The sequence below is a fragment of the Gnatocerus cornutus genome, chromosome 8 (genome assembly GCF_029298725.1).
Source record: "Gnatocerus cornutus isolate USDA-ARS CGAHR chromosome 8, icGnaCorn1.1, whole genome shotgun sequence".
Classification (NCBI taxonomy): domain Eukaryota; kingdom Metazoa; phylum Arthropoda; class Insecta; order Coleoptera; family Tenebrionidae; genus Gnatocerus; species Gnatocerus cornutus.
This window is the reverse complement of record NC_142240.1, coordinates 12,204,706-12,219,407: the sequence shown is the minus strand read 5'-3', so window position 1 is coordinate 12,219,407 and position 14,702 is coordinate 12,204,706.

The following is a 14,702-nucleotide window of genomic DNA, read 5'->3' as shown; positions in this document are numbered from 1 at the left end:
CAAAAGGAGCGAAAAAGGTACGGTTCGGGCGTAAAAAATTCCTTAAATTGGCATCTTGTCGAAATCGAACATCTCAACTTCAGAGAGAGGCTCACCCAGCGCGTTTTAGTATAGAGTTCATAAGTACTATGCAAATCTGCTTCGGTCGATATCTCGCTTATTTTTGCAGCTAATTTATGTTCTAAGATACTTTGTTACGCAGAATTTTGCGCAGAATCCAAATTCGTACGACTACAAATAACGGAGTTATGGCCGATTAAATTTTTATATAGTTGGTTTATTTTTGAAATGATTAATGCTTTATATGAATCAATAAAAATCCGTTGCTACATATGCCGGATTGTAAATTTTTCAAAGAAATTTTGCACGTAAATTTCTCACTTATTTGTGACGCAAATTATTGGTGCTCTTTTATGCAGAATTTCACGTAGAATCTAAAATTCTGCGAATTTTTAATATACATCCACGAATATGTATTAGAATTAGAAACGATTGAAGTTTTGAATAGTAAACTTTGAGATCGGTTTACCCCCTCGTTTTTCTTGTCCCTTTGTTGTTTAAAATCCGCTCTCAGATATCCAAAAATTCATTCTGGGAAAAAAAATCTACTTCAAATGATAAATTTTTTTTTTTGGTTATTTGACCACCACTCGTAAATTATCGCTCTGAGATTTGACCAGTTTTTAGATGTTGAGTTGTTCTTATGATTAATGTAAACTCAAAGGTATTAAACGTAATTTTCGTTCCAAAGAAGATTGTTCTAAATATGACCTCGAAATGACTCTTTGAAAACCTAATTCTGTCAATATGACGTTTATTTCTGGAAGAAACTTAAGTTTGATGCAGAATTCAAAATTGTGCTTATTTTTCTTGTAGGTCAACAACAGGAAAGAAATAACTAAGTTATATTAAAGCTTCGGAATATTCGTTGTTCAATATCTCTGGAACTACGACAGATAGAAAGTTGCGGTTTTCACCACGGTTTTCCTCACACTTTTTTGTTAAAGAATCCGGTTTTATATATAACAAATTCGGAAATTGTTTTTTTTTGTAATTCGCAATGTTAATCTATTGGTTGATATTTTTCCGTTGATCTATTTTAATCAATATCTGGCTTATTTGTGGAACAAACTTAAGTTATTGGTCTCATTTTACGCAAAATTTCATTTTATTGAAAGAGGCAAAGTTTTAGAGCTCGTCCCGTTTTATAGAAAGTTGTCCTGTAAATTAATGCCTTAGGGGACGTCAAACCATTTCCATAGCTCCATAAAATAAGGAAGGGATCGATGAACTTCTGTAACTTAATACTATAGTTTTCCTGTTCCTGAGACAGCCTTAATCGTATGTTAAATGATGGCGTGGGCTAAAGAATTTTTGTTGGCAAACTTCAATGGCTCAAAGTTAAATGGACTTGGCGTAGTCTATAAATGAAGAGGATTTGAAGCGAATGCGACTGATTTTAAATGCCTGTGTGAAAATGTAGCCTTAGTCAGAAATTCTAAAATTAAGTCCCTGAAATGCAGTGAAAGAGTCACCCCGACTGTGATTACGACATCTAAAAACGTATGTAAATCTCCCTGCAAAATGGTATGCATATAGTGATATTATGCAAATACCAACAGTCTCCCGGTTCGCAGCACAATATTCTGTATTCTTTGTGAGGCATAATAACTGTGACTGCTATACATTCAACCTGAACTTCATTAATTTAACGGCGTCGTAGTGCCCGTGAAGAAAAATTAATTCCCAAAATAAATCTCATCCAAGACGGGCGAATATAACAAAAGTTAAAAAACTCCGACTTACTTAAGTGAAAAATTGCGAAACCGATTTTCCACAATTTCTGGAATTGTTGCCAGGATAGATAAGCGCAGGGCGGACATTGCGAAATTTAAAACCTGCCCTACATAATACTGCGAGCTTTGATCAGACAATAGAAAATAATTTGCTTTTATCTGCCTTTGTCGCATATTTATACGAAATTATGTGACAATGACTACTGAAATCCCGAGATTACAACAAGTAAGCTGCTTCATTTAGGTAGAACCGAGAGAAATTCGCGCTCTGAAAAAAAACTCCGAATTTTGATGAATGTACTAAAAGGTGCGTCACAAGATTTTCTCCTCAGAGAACAATAAAACGCGCCCTAGTTCTTTGATCGATCGATAATTACCCAATCATTTATGATTATTCAATAGCAAGTGAAATAAAATCCGCTTTACTTTCGCCCGTAAAATTTTGAAAAATCCGTTACCGCTTGATCCGGGCTGAAATCCTTGAAATATATAGATCCAACCACGCAGCAAACACCCGTCAATCATTCTGAATGTCTCTTTATAAAAAATGGGTGAAATTACGGCAAGGTTCGAATTATCATGCCCATTGTTCACGTCGGACATCCATTCGCTTGATGACATTTTAATACAACCTTGGCCGAATGAACTCGTGATGAAAACTGAGCATATTGATCTTCAATCACATGTAATTACGATATGTCAGGTTCGCACCTTTGCAAAGACAATAATGATAGTAGTTAGGGTTAAAATTTAAATGAATGAATGAAGTTAGGTGTGACCCGAGGCCAATAAAACAATACATATTAAAATCGATATCTGCCTACAAATTGAACCGAAGGATTATTGAAAGGATAAAGAAGACAAAAATTGGTATCACACTAGGAAGTGTCATGTCGGCTGTCAGTTTAAAATTGAGCTCGTATTTTAAAATTCACCACCGGATTAATTACCGGGTGTCGCTCCCATCGATTATTTTAAAAATATAGATCGAATTGCTCAATTAAGAGTGTTATTTTGATTTATTTTTCTCAAAGCTCCTTTCTATTATACATGCTATCATTTTTCTTTGTCCTTGACTGGCTTTCGACACTGCCATTTGCATTCTATACTTGGTTGTAAATTATGTGGTTCAGCATAAACATGGGGGCAAATTCATTTAGGTTAAAAATTAACGCCAGTACACAGCACGCGGACGTGTTTTCAATGACTTATCAATTATTAACACGATATTATACAGACTATATTTTAATTTTTTTAACAGTTCAACTGTCAGCTTAGAGAGATTATGATAGTCATAAAGATAAATAACTCCCTCGAGTTCCATAACACCCACATGCTAATGCAGCGTAACACTGGAGAACGGAATTTACCAAGTAACACCAGAAGTGCAGACGTGTCTGGTTTTATCTTAATTTAATAAACTTGAGCTAAAATTTGATATTTATCATTATTTTGGATCACATTAATTTCCATCTCGTATACAAACGCCCTAAATCTTTATCTCATCTCCTCTAAAGTTAATCGAATTTATTTTTTCATTGTGAAATTCGAACGAATCGTTACCAGAGTGGATTCTCCATAATTTAAAAAATAACAATCCGATCCAGTTTTCCATTTATTCGTTCATCGAAGTTATCTGAAACACATTTTTTGCTGACGCGAAATGCTAACACCCACGATTACTTTTGTGCGCCTCCATCACTTTTCATTGCATTTGTGATGCTCATTTGCCGCAAGAAAATCAATTTTTTAGTATATCTTTCTAAAACTTGTTTTTTACAGACTCACAGAAATCCTTAAATTGAGTTTTTTTTGACTTCTAAAAAGTTGCTAATAAACTAATAAAGCGCAGTGGTTCAATATGCATTTTATTTAAAAGAGAGGTTTCTTTTTTTGTTTTAATTTTAACAATATGCTGGTTATTATGGTGATATGGTAATCAAAAGTGCAATAAAAACTTTGTTTGCAACACGAACCGAAATAGTTATTTACAGTCGCGTGTGGTAACTTACATTTTACAGCGCGAAATCAGTTTGAAGCACGACGGCGTAGGCGGAGTGCTTTAATGATTGAGCGCTGTAAAATGGTTAACGCACAAGAGTTGTATTAAACTTTTTGGCCAAAAAATTTTAATTTAAATAATTGGGTTTTTCAAAATTCATGAGAACTGTCACATCTGACATTTGTAAATTTCATCATCTGTCAATTCTGTCAATTTTGTAGTTGGTGCACAAAAAGTACACAAGATGGCGCTGTATAAAAAAACGTTTTAATATTACTTTAAAAATAGAAATATTGTCTTAATTGAGATATTAATTTAGGTAGATTCCACTTTGGTGATCAATCTTCATTATGGTAAAGTGATTAATTTATAAACGCATCTGAAGAGCAGACGATTTGGGCAATTTTTACCGCACGGCGTGTGTAAACGTCCAGGGCGCTTGTAAATCTAGTGTTTCCGAAGATGTCAATTGAATGTTAATTTGACGTTTACAATTCATGAGGCCAAAAAAGTTTTTACGGACTCATCGAGCAACGATTAGTTCGCAAAAACTTTATTTTTGGTACTTGTAACAAAAATAGCTACATATGTATTTGAAAGTCTAGGCAGTCAAACGGGACATTTAGAATATTTGGTTTTATTTTGCTAGTTGGCATCACTGCATTAATGTCAATTTGTCAAAATCTATTTCGGACGATTTCGGATTATTTTATTGGTAAGTACTCATTTTACGCAGAATTTCAGGCAGAATCCAAACGGTAAAGAATAAACAGCGAATATCAGTTTTCACAAACTGTATTTTAGGTTTTTGTAAGGAATTTAAATTCATCTGAAATTATTCGAATTGAATGCGGCGCTACCAACTTATTTCTCAACTGATTAAATTTTCTTAAACGAGGAACAACGTTTCAAACTTAAAACAGAACTCAAAATAAAAAATTATTAATTGTCGGCACACAAAATATTGAATTTAAAACGGAACTATTGGAAAATGCTTTGAAAATGTTTGGAAATTAAAATCTTCGGGCTCCGGACCCGTACTTCAATACTTTTCCAAAAGAACATTTTCTAGTCTAGTGAAATAAATAATAATTGCACAGACCACAAATATTTTAGAAAAATCGATTTTAAATTCAAAGCTAAACTCTTAAGGGTCAATTTCGCATTAAATTCTATAATTCCGTTCGAAAGCTAGAACAATGAAATTTGGAACTTATCGACCAAAGAACCAAAGTTGCGACTTTTTCTAGAGCGAACGAGTCTCCATATTTCTTTTCATCTATTTTTTTAAGTTCTCCTAAAAGATACTTTGTGAAGTAGTTTTCGTTCAGTTCAGTCATGCGTCAGTTCTGCAAACTTTTCCAATAATTTAATACAGGATTCTCCACCTACCCGCCAAACAATAAAACTCAACAATATGCAGTATCGTGTCTTGTTCGCGATCGTGTCATAATAAAGAACTTAACAATTGCTACTCGTACTGTGAGGCAATAATGGAAAGGAACTGGAACAGATACATCTTCGCAACATCTTGGGAGACAATGGTAAAAATCGACACTTTATGCGCTTCAACATGTCTACATGCAATCCTGTACGTTTAAAAAAATCACGATTGCACAGTTAATAATACGTGACTCATCTTAATGTTCCTCTCATCCAACAAAATTATAGCTTCAATAAAACTTAATTTTTTTATTTTACGCTTCGTAATCCAATCCAAAAATGGAAACGTCCGTTAGGTGTGAAATCTTCTCATAATAACAAAGCAGAATTGATTTTGTTGTGTCCCAAATTTAGTGATCGATGCGACCAAGGTCTTTGATTTTATCTCATCTTTGCGGAGGAATAATTACGTCGTTAGAAGATGATAAGTGTAGGTTGTACAAAGGTCCGGTTCAAGTACCGGTCAGGCACGAATTTTTCTAATTTGTAAAGAATTGTAATTAGTTGGGTTACTCAATTGGGGCATCGAAATTGAGAAATTTTTGGGCTATTTAAATTTATAATTAATATTTTACATAATGGTCTTCAGTGACTTTCTTTTAAAGTGAACTAGACGTTTTGTTGTAACAGTGCCATGTTACCATGACAGATTGTAATTATCGTGTTTTCTTGGGAGACCTCCATACTGGCGCTCATTTCTGAATAAAATATAAAGTATCTATTAAAATTCCGGAGCGAATTTCCCTCCCGAGTTAATGGATGTGAGGGTAGTTTTTATTCATTTGAAGCGATAGTGATTGTAAAAGTCAAAAGGGAAATTAAAAAGACGTTTAATTTGTTCTTAATGTAAGATTAGTGCGAACCGCTTTCCCCCGAATTGGGGTAATTATTTTCTTTTTATTTGATGTTAAGTATTACGAGCTGAAATATGACGGTGCTTATTTGATGTAGCTAAAATATCGCCCGGATAAAGTCTACGGCACGTAGCATTTAAAAAGGTATAAAGTTGTAGAGAGCTATAAATATAAAAGGTAGGTACAGTTTGTATTTGGTGTTTTATGAAATATAAAAAATTGCCCAAAGCGAGGTGTATCTGAAGTTATAAATTCGGGTCTTGACATTTTGTTAAAATTTTCAAAGACTCCCCGCGATTATAAAAGAATTCATATATAAGTTCAGATCTCCGTGATATGAAAAATACGATGAGGCTATAAGATTTTAAAGGACACCCAACGGGTTTACTATTTCGTCGAGCAATATGCGTGCCTGGAGAGCAGCAAGATGAAGCTATATTAGCATTGCAAATGTAAAGACATATTTATAGAGCGGTCTCGGAGACTGTAATCCTTTTGTCACCATCGTGTTATAAATTTAAACCTCATTTAAACTTGAATGGGAACAGTTACATTCTCGCAACTTTATACTTAATATAGTTGGTCTTTTATATCAAGGAAGGACGAAACTTAATCAGTAGACGGGAAGGATTAGCAAATAGTACTCTTCCACCTCATCCATCAGTACAGATTGCTGAATGTGATAGTTAGAAATTTACGAGGACGGTATGTCAAGGAAATAAGAAACTGTGAGGAAGATAAAGCACGATTCCGCACTATGTCCTTCACTATCGTACCCTCTTAGAGCCACCACGTGGATTTATTATTTTTGTTCAACGAGACACTGGGAATTTATTGTATGGGACGCTTCAGTTTTTAAACTAGATCGACGATAAATCTATCAATTATAGAAACCTTACTACTGCCATTTGCGGGTAAATCAGACAACTATAAATATAGTTGTTGAATTCTTTATACACTGCCTTTATTGCACTCCCTCGATTCATAAAATAACTCAAACTTTTATGGTCTCGCGTGTCGACGTTGATGATCTGTCGCAAGAAAGCTAGAATCGACAGAATAAACTGATTTCAGTTTTTTTATTGAGTTAAGAAAGAAACCGAAGACAACATTTCAATATACCACTTGTTGCGTTCATTATCCTTCTCTTTGTCCCTTTAAATGATGCGCATTAACTGTCTCTATAATAACATTATAATTATTTGATACTATCTCTAGGGCATTGTTAGCATTATTATAATATCTGATTGTAGCTATGCAGTTTAAGCTTATTTGAACAGATTTTTGTACAATAAAATGTCATTTTCTAAAGAGATTCTTATCTTCATTGTTACAATATGACTGCAATTAATTTTAATAACTCAAACCTGACAACTAATTTAAATCAGAAAATTTACTTCAATTTTACTGGAAATTGTGTTCATTATGTTCCAGTTGCGTTTTTATTTAACTAATATTATAATTTTATCACACACAATCTTTTATTATTGCATGTTCCCTATTTTTTACTTAGGCCATCAAGATTGTTTTATTTTGAAGTTGACAAATTGACGGGGACTAAATAAACTAATATCTAAAATGGGTCACTTTTTACAATCCGAATGGTTTATTTAGCAATAATTACAAATTTACAATGTTTTACAAAATAGATGGGCAAAGCAGATTTGGTTTGGTTATTTTGGTAAATTGTGCACAAATAATGAAACACATTTTAATAATATTTATTTAAAAATAACGGTATTTATTTTATAAATTTTTGGATCAATGAAGAATGGAATTGAAAAATTTGAAGCTTTTGTATAAAAAATTTGATGATCCTGTAATCTCAAATTTAGAAAGCTTTTGTGCTAACAATAATATTTAGACAGGGCTGAAATTTAAAAGGATTTGATTTTTTTTAAGAATGTGATTCTTTTAAGCTCGAAGGTCTTTTTTTATAACTTGGATTAGAGTAAAAACAATTCAATTGAAAATAAAAAACTGAATATTATATTTCGGATTTGACATTTGAGGTATTCCCTTCAGAAATCACAAATTACAATATTGCGAACAAATGATTATAAATTAATTTAAAATCGATTGGAAAACTAAATAAACCAATTATTAGATAACGGTGCCAAACTGACCAATTTTGTATTTTATAATTTGGAGCTTTATTTACGAATAATTAAAACTTTATCTCGATGAGTTTAAAACGGAATTAGTCTGATTTTTTGATAGAAACAGTATAAATAACTGACTGAGTTTTAATTAATAAATAATTAAGTGTCTACTTTTATGTTGAAATGTTTGCAGTATCGCGCTTCAGATCAGATCGGTTTCTTTGGTGAGCTAGCGTAAATAATGACCAGTCCAGATAAGCTGTCTTGTTTATTTACAAATAGTTGTACCAGCAGTTGAACAAATTGAGCTAATGGTTAATATAATTCTCAATGTTGCAATAACTCTAACTTATTTGAAATAAAAAACCGAGTTTGCCGCATTAGAGTATTTTCCCACATCTGTTAAAACATTACCCCTCAGTAAATACCGTTTATAAAAGCTCGCTCTTCCTAATTACATAATGTATCAGGTACATTGTTGTGCCCATGAAATAAAAACCAAAGCAAAATAAAAGCGTTTCCATTAAAAGCTCGTTTTCTTCAAAATTTATTCAGTGTTTATATAATGATAATTACGTTCCCTAGTCTGATTCCATACATTTTCCAAATCCGGGAATTTAGAGCGAGTTTTGTTTTTGTTTTAAGAATTACAACCGCGCAGTATGTTACCTACAACAGCAATTTTTCTTTCTGTCTGGCTCAGTTTTTGTGTGCGTAATTTCATCCCTATGCTCGTTATGCGCTAATCTCTTTGCGTAGTTTTTATCATTAACAACTATGTTTTAGGGCGAAGAGTCTTTTTGCAGCAAAATCTCTAAAAGCATCCCCGAGCAGGATGATCAAATTTCTTTAAAGTTCAACGAGAAGCCCTGATTTATTAGGAAGGAAACTTCGACAATATCACAAGAAATTTAATTACTGATGTATTTGTTATGAGGTAAATACATGAAACTTTTGCTGCTTAGCTTGTAGATAAACTTTATATCAATAGGGGAACTTTCTAGTGGTTTGATAATTTGTTTCTATAGCGAATTCGTAACAAAGCGTGATATATTATACTACTTGGAACTTGTTTGCAGGTACAACATGAATTACAATTCACACAAACTTAAAAAATTTACACTTGCTCTAAAATATGTGAGCATAAAAGTCATATTAAACGTTATTTATTGGCAATTTTTAGATGAGGTGTTCTGAATTTTTCCGGAACAGTAATTTTAATTCGTTTCTTTCTGTTTTGTCTTTCCGCGAAACTCTAAGAATGAATCATGAATAGTCCGACAATATAATTCAAACAATGTATGCAGAGCTTTTATTCATAGATATGAAGAGAAACGGAGCCACTTTGTACTGCTTCTGGAAAAATTGCTTTCTTACCCAATTGGTAAAAATAAACTTCATGGGGTTCCACTCTCATTGCTCAACAAAAGGAGCAAAAATCATTAAAATTGGATTTGATCCTGTGTTGAAAAGACGTTTTCTTTCAGCATCTCCCTAATTAAGTTGTGTTTTCATATCAGAGAAATGGCGCCTGGTAGGCTCCTAGTAAACACACGAGACAGATAAAAACTCGAGATTATAACGGACCGACTAGGGCAAAAAACTTATTTAGATCTGGATTAGAGATTACCCCTTGGAGTATTATTCTACGAATCGTCTCCAAATCTGCGATTCGATCCAACAACAAAACAAATTCATATATTCCGATCTAGTTCCGGATGACCGAGCTAGTGTGAATTAATTAATTCCCACACGCCATTTCATTTTGAAAAAAAATGTCGAGCCGTGTTATCATTTTTCTGTAGTTAAAAATTGCGTGTTATTTGACATGGAGATTGAATCTACAATGAGCGTACGACGAAAGTAAAAATGTCATGATAAAGAGAAAAAAATACAACACGTTTGGAAATAAACAATAAATTCTGCGCAATATGTGGACCTCGTTTTTTCAAGAAATTCTGTTAGCACGCATCTAATTTAATAATTGCGGGAAATTTGCATTTCTTTGAGGGTCGTGCAATATGTTTTAATGTTTAATAAATAAGCCAGTTAAAGCATGTTTATTTTGGGACGGTAAATAAAGATTCGAAACTCTTGTACTGCGATATTTATTTAACAGTTTGTTTTGCGTTTATTTTGCAATTTTCTTAAAAGCATCACGGCTAAGATTCAATAATTTAAATTGCTTGCGACGTAAAGATGTCAGCGAACTCTGCCGTTAATCCTGATCGGTTTAAATGAGAAACGGTTTGCATATCAAACAGTTTTTCTTGGGAATCATGAAATTGTTTATTAGTTTGAGTTAGTAGATTTAATAAAAGTATGGGAGGGCTGATTTGAATTATCTACAATATTTTGACCTTAAAACTTAAATTTATGCTGTTTCCCTCAAGTGTTTCTACAAGACCTTATGTATATTACCTTTACTCTGTATGAACTAAGTTAGTTTATAAACTATCTAAGTCAACGTGGTTTAGCAGAAACAGAAATTTCCAATATAATAGAACCAGATAGTTTATAAACTATCCTAGTATTACTAACTGCATAAACAGACTGATTTTGGTGCTAGTATACAGAAAACTTATAAATTATGCCGAAATGAAGTTTGTTTACAATCTAATTGGTAAGCAATAAACTAGCTAACAGGGCATAAACGGGTCTGAAATATCCTCGTAAATTATGTATGAGTGCATGAAACTACCTCTTTTACATAAATTGTGTAATAAGTAGTACTGCAATGGTCCTTGTGGGAAGAGTTATAAACCAGATACTTTTCCTGATCCTAGCTTGAAAGTATTATAGTCAAACATGACACGAGCAGATGATAACCATCTGAACTTACCGTCACTCGATCCCATTCCATGTTGTTCTAATCAATCCACATGATAAACTCCCCAATGACATTTTATTTCCGTTTAGATTATGTATCTTAGCTCTTTTTGTATTAAACTTCAAAGCTCTTATAACCGTACCTAGTTTCCTTTGTAAACTTTCAATTTGCCTGGTGCTGGTGGCAACAAATTCCTTCTTTATCTCCACAAAGACGTCGCCTTTCATCTTCACGAAGCGATTCGTTACCGACACTCTCAGATGTGTGTGAATCCAATGCAGCGGAACTTGCTTGACTTGCACAAGCTGAGACAATTAGACTAAGAACAGGGGCGGATTTGCATACGCGATGGTGTGGAATACCCCAGGGTTAGATCAGGAGGATCCAAGTAAATTAACATTCAAACTTCTAAACACTTTAATTTCTACCTTAGGGTGTCTGGATTTTGCTCGAATCTGAGAAAATTACTTTTGGGAGATAAAAAAGCAAACATCTCGTTTTAAAACATGAAAGTGGCTTTGGTTGTATATAAATTGGAACAAATGCGAGAAGAAATGTCAAAGGTATACGTGTGAATACAAAACAAATGCGATTTGTTCTAGCTTTTGTCGAGATCAAAGCGGAAACTCTACTTAAGCAACCATAATATAAACAATAAATGGGTCTTAAGGGAGTGGTAACATTTATATTAATTTTTGCCGGTAATTTAAAAACCGGGACAAAAATCCCATAAAAGCTTAGCTTCCTCATTTTCCTGAGTGAAAATATCTTAATAAAGCCGAAAACACTATAAAAATCTATATTATATGAGCTTTCTCCTTTTTAGAAGCTTTAAATTTCAGTTATCTTTCTTGATTAAACTTTAGTTAGACATCTCTATAATTCCGGGGTAATATTAATATCCCGAAGAATGTAATAAAAATTTGACGTGCAAAGTCGTGTCACTTTCCAATCACGTTTCCTTTTGTTGTCTCAGATTATTCAAAGACATAATTTGTCAACAAGAATAGTTGTGAAATTACTTAAGTTTGGGGAAGAATGCCTCTACGATGTCTCATTGTGGATACTATTACAAATGAATTTATTAATGGAGACGTCGACGCGTCATTTCCTGAGCTAATTTCATTAATGGCATTTTGAGTTTTCGTTTTTCAACACTGATGTAATTAGGTTTCATACACGTGCTCAATAAATAATTTCCTTACCTGCTCGGGAATCTCACTAAATTATTTATAGAAACTAGAACTATGTGCGAGTTACTTATCATGATTTATTAAAATGTGTTGACTCAAAATTAACTGTTAGTAAAGTAACACTTATCTTTGTGTTTTCGCTCCATTTTCATTTTAATGCAGGTCGTTTCAAGGTTTTCAGTAGGGTGTGCAGAACTTTATCGTTATCTGCACATTTATAATATTAAAACAAGGAAGTACAATGGCATTGGGAGCATAAATATAGTTTCGACTGAGATAAATACGTGATTAAGTGTAAACTATATTTTAAATGAAATGTTGACTGTGTATATTAATAACATGTCTGATGGCTGAACTTGTTTAGAGAAATGTTACGTTCTTGGATAAGAATAAGGAACTAATTTCAGTAATAAAATATTCCACGTCTCGAGGAGCGACGTTTTTTGCTGGGCTGCAAATTTCTCTCAAATACCGATCGATGCAGGAATTTTTGTTATGTAGATTGCGTAAATTCCATATTTTTTACAGATTCGATTTAATAAATTTGTACTCATTTCGCTTCTTTTTCGTTCGTGCTTTTGCTATTTTATTTTCATTTAATTTTACTCTGATTTTAAAATCTCATGGATCTGAAGTAAAAGATTTAAGTTATAATGATTCTCAAAATACATTTTTTAGAAATGTTGATGAGGAAAATCTAGTCTTACACAATAGCAAGTTTTATATATTTTTATTTTCTAAAATAGGTTTTTGTTGCGCGAGAATTTTGTAACTTGGCACAGTTAATAAGCAAGTGAGAGATAGTAATTTGCCCAAATTTCATAGTCATATCTTTGAAATTACCGGAATTACAATTTTTCACACAAAATATTGAACATATTTTTGTTCCACCAAAGACTGAAAATTTATAAAATGTGTTCCTTTTGCGCGATAATTTTTTTAACTAGGCACAGTTAATCAGCAAGTCAGAGGTGGTAAGTTCCCCAAATTTTATTGCTATATCTTTAAAATTACCGGAATTACAATTTTTAACACAAAATATTGAACATTTTTTAGTTTGACCAAAGACTGAAAATTTCCAAAATGTGTCTCCTTTTCTTTATAATTTTGTTATTTGGCACAGTTAATAAGTTCTGAAGTAAGTTTCATTATCATATCTTAACAATTGTGACTTACAGGAATTTAAAGAATTTTATCAAGGCTTTAATCAATTAATGTATTTCTGTCAATAATCTGACCAATGAATAATAAATTACAATGTAAGTCGTGGTCTTGCCATTTTATTTTTAATTATTTGACTTTGGTTTTAAAATCTTATGTTCCTATCTGAAGTAAGAGATTAGGGTCACAATGATTCTCAAAACGAATTTTTGAAAAATTTTCATTTTTAGAACAAACCGACGAGAAAGATCAACTCTTTATAATCCCCAGCTTTATACATTTTTATATTTCTGGGTCACGTTTTATTTTTAATATGCACCGCTTCGCAATTATGTTCAAAAGCTCGATTTGTTTTCATTTTTTTAATTTTCCGTGTTGCAGAGAAATATTGCACCACATGAACTGCAGCACTTATGTTCATTTCACCCTGAATGCATTTAATCCCCATTTTTCAGAAAACTTACACTGCATAAATTAACATAACCATAGTTGGTTGCATACTTAAGTGTTTCTTTTCCATTTCTGCAAACAATTTTCACGCACTGATTGCAGATTGTGATAAACAGCCCACATAAATTCATCGAGATTCAATCTGAATAAATAATTGACATCTAAATCTTTCTCTGTGCCATTAAGTACTGCTGTAAATCGCGTAAAAAACAATAAAACGGTCATACAAGAGTGATAATTACCGTATTTATATAGCCCAACGCCCAGTTCTATCCTCAGTTTCATGTAAATAGTGTATAAAACGAGGTTGATTTTTTTCTTGTAACATCTAGGTTGCGTGATGAATTATGTTAAATTCACCCACCGGTTTGATGTTTCAACACCTCTATCAATATGAGCTTTTCCATGGAGAGGCATTTTTTATTCAAGTCAAACTTAAATTGAAGGCGTTCGTCTTGAATAGATGTGGGTCAATTTCTAGGTCCATCGCGTACAGAATGGGGTTTTTGTTCCGAAAAGTTTAAATTATAAAGTCAGAAAACTAAAAGCGGTGTAATGAACGTCGGCAGCTTTATGGAGTTTGCTCATATTGCATTCTCTGGTGAAGGAATTGATATATCACTATAATTATATGGCTTGCTCGCCTTTACAATATTAGATTCCACATGGATTGAAATTTATTAGATTACTGTCGAAGCGCACCGTATGATTTATAATTTCATATAAGTTGAATTGACCTTACTGAAAGGATAGTTTAATTCTATTGAGAACGAAAAAATATGGATATCGATCTTGTTATTATCAAATTCTTGCAAAAATGCATACTCATACAGTTCAGCAATAATATTCGACCTTAAATGTTACACATGTG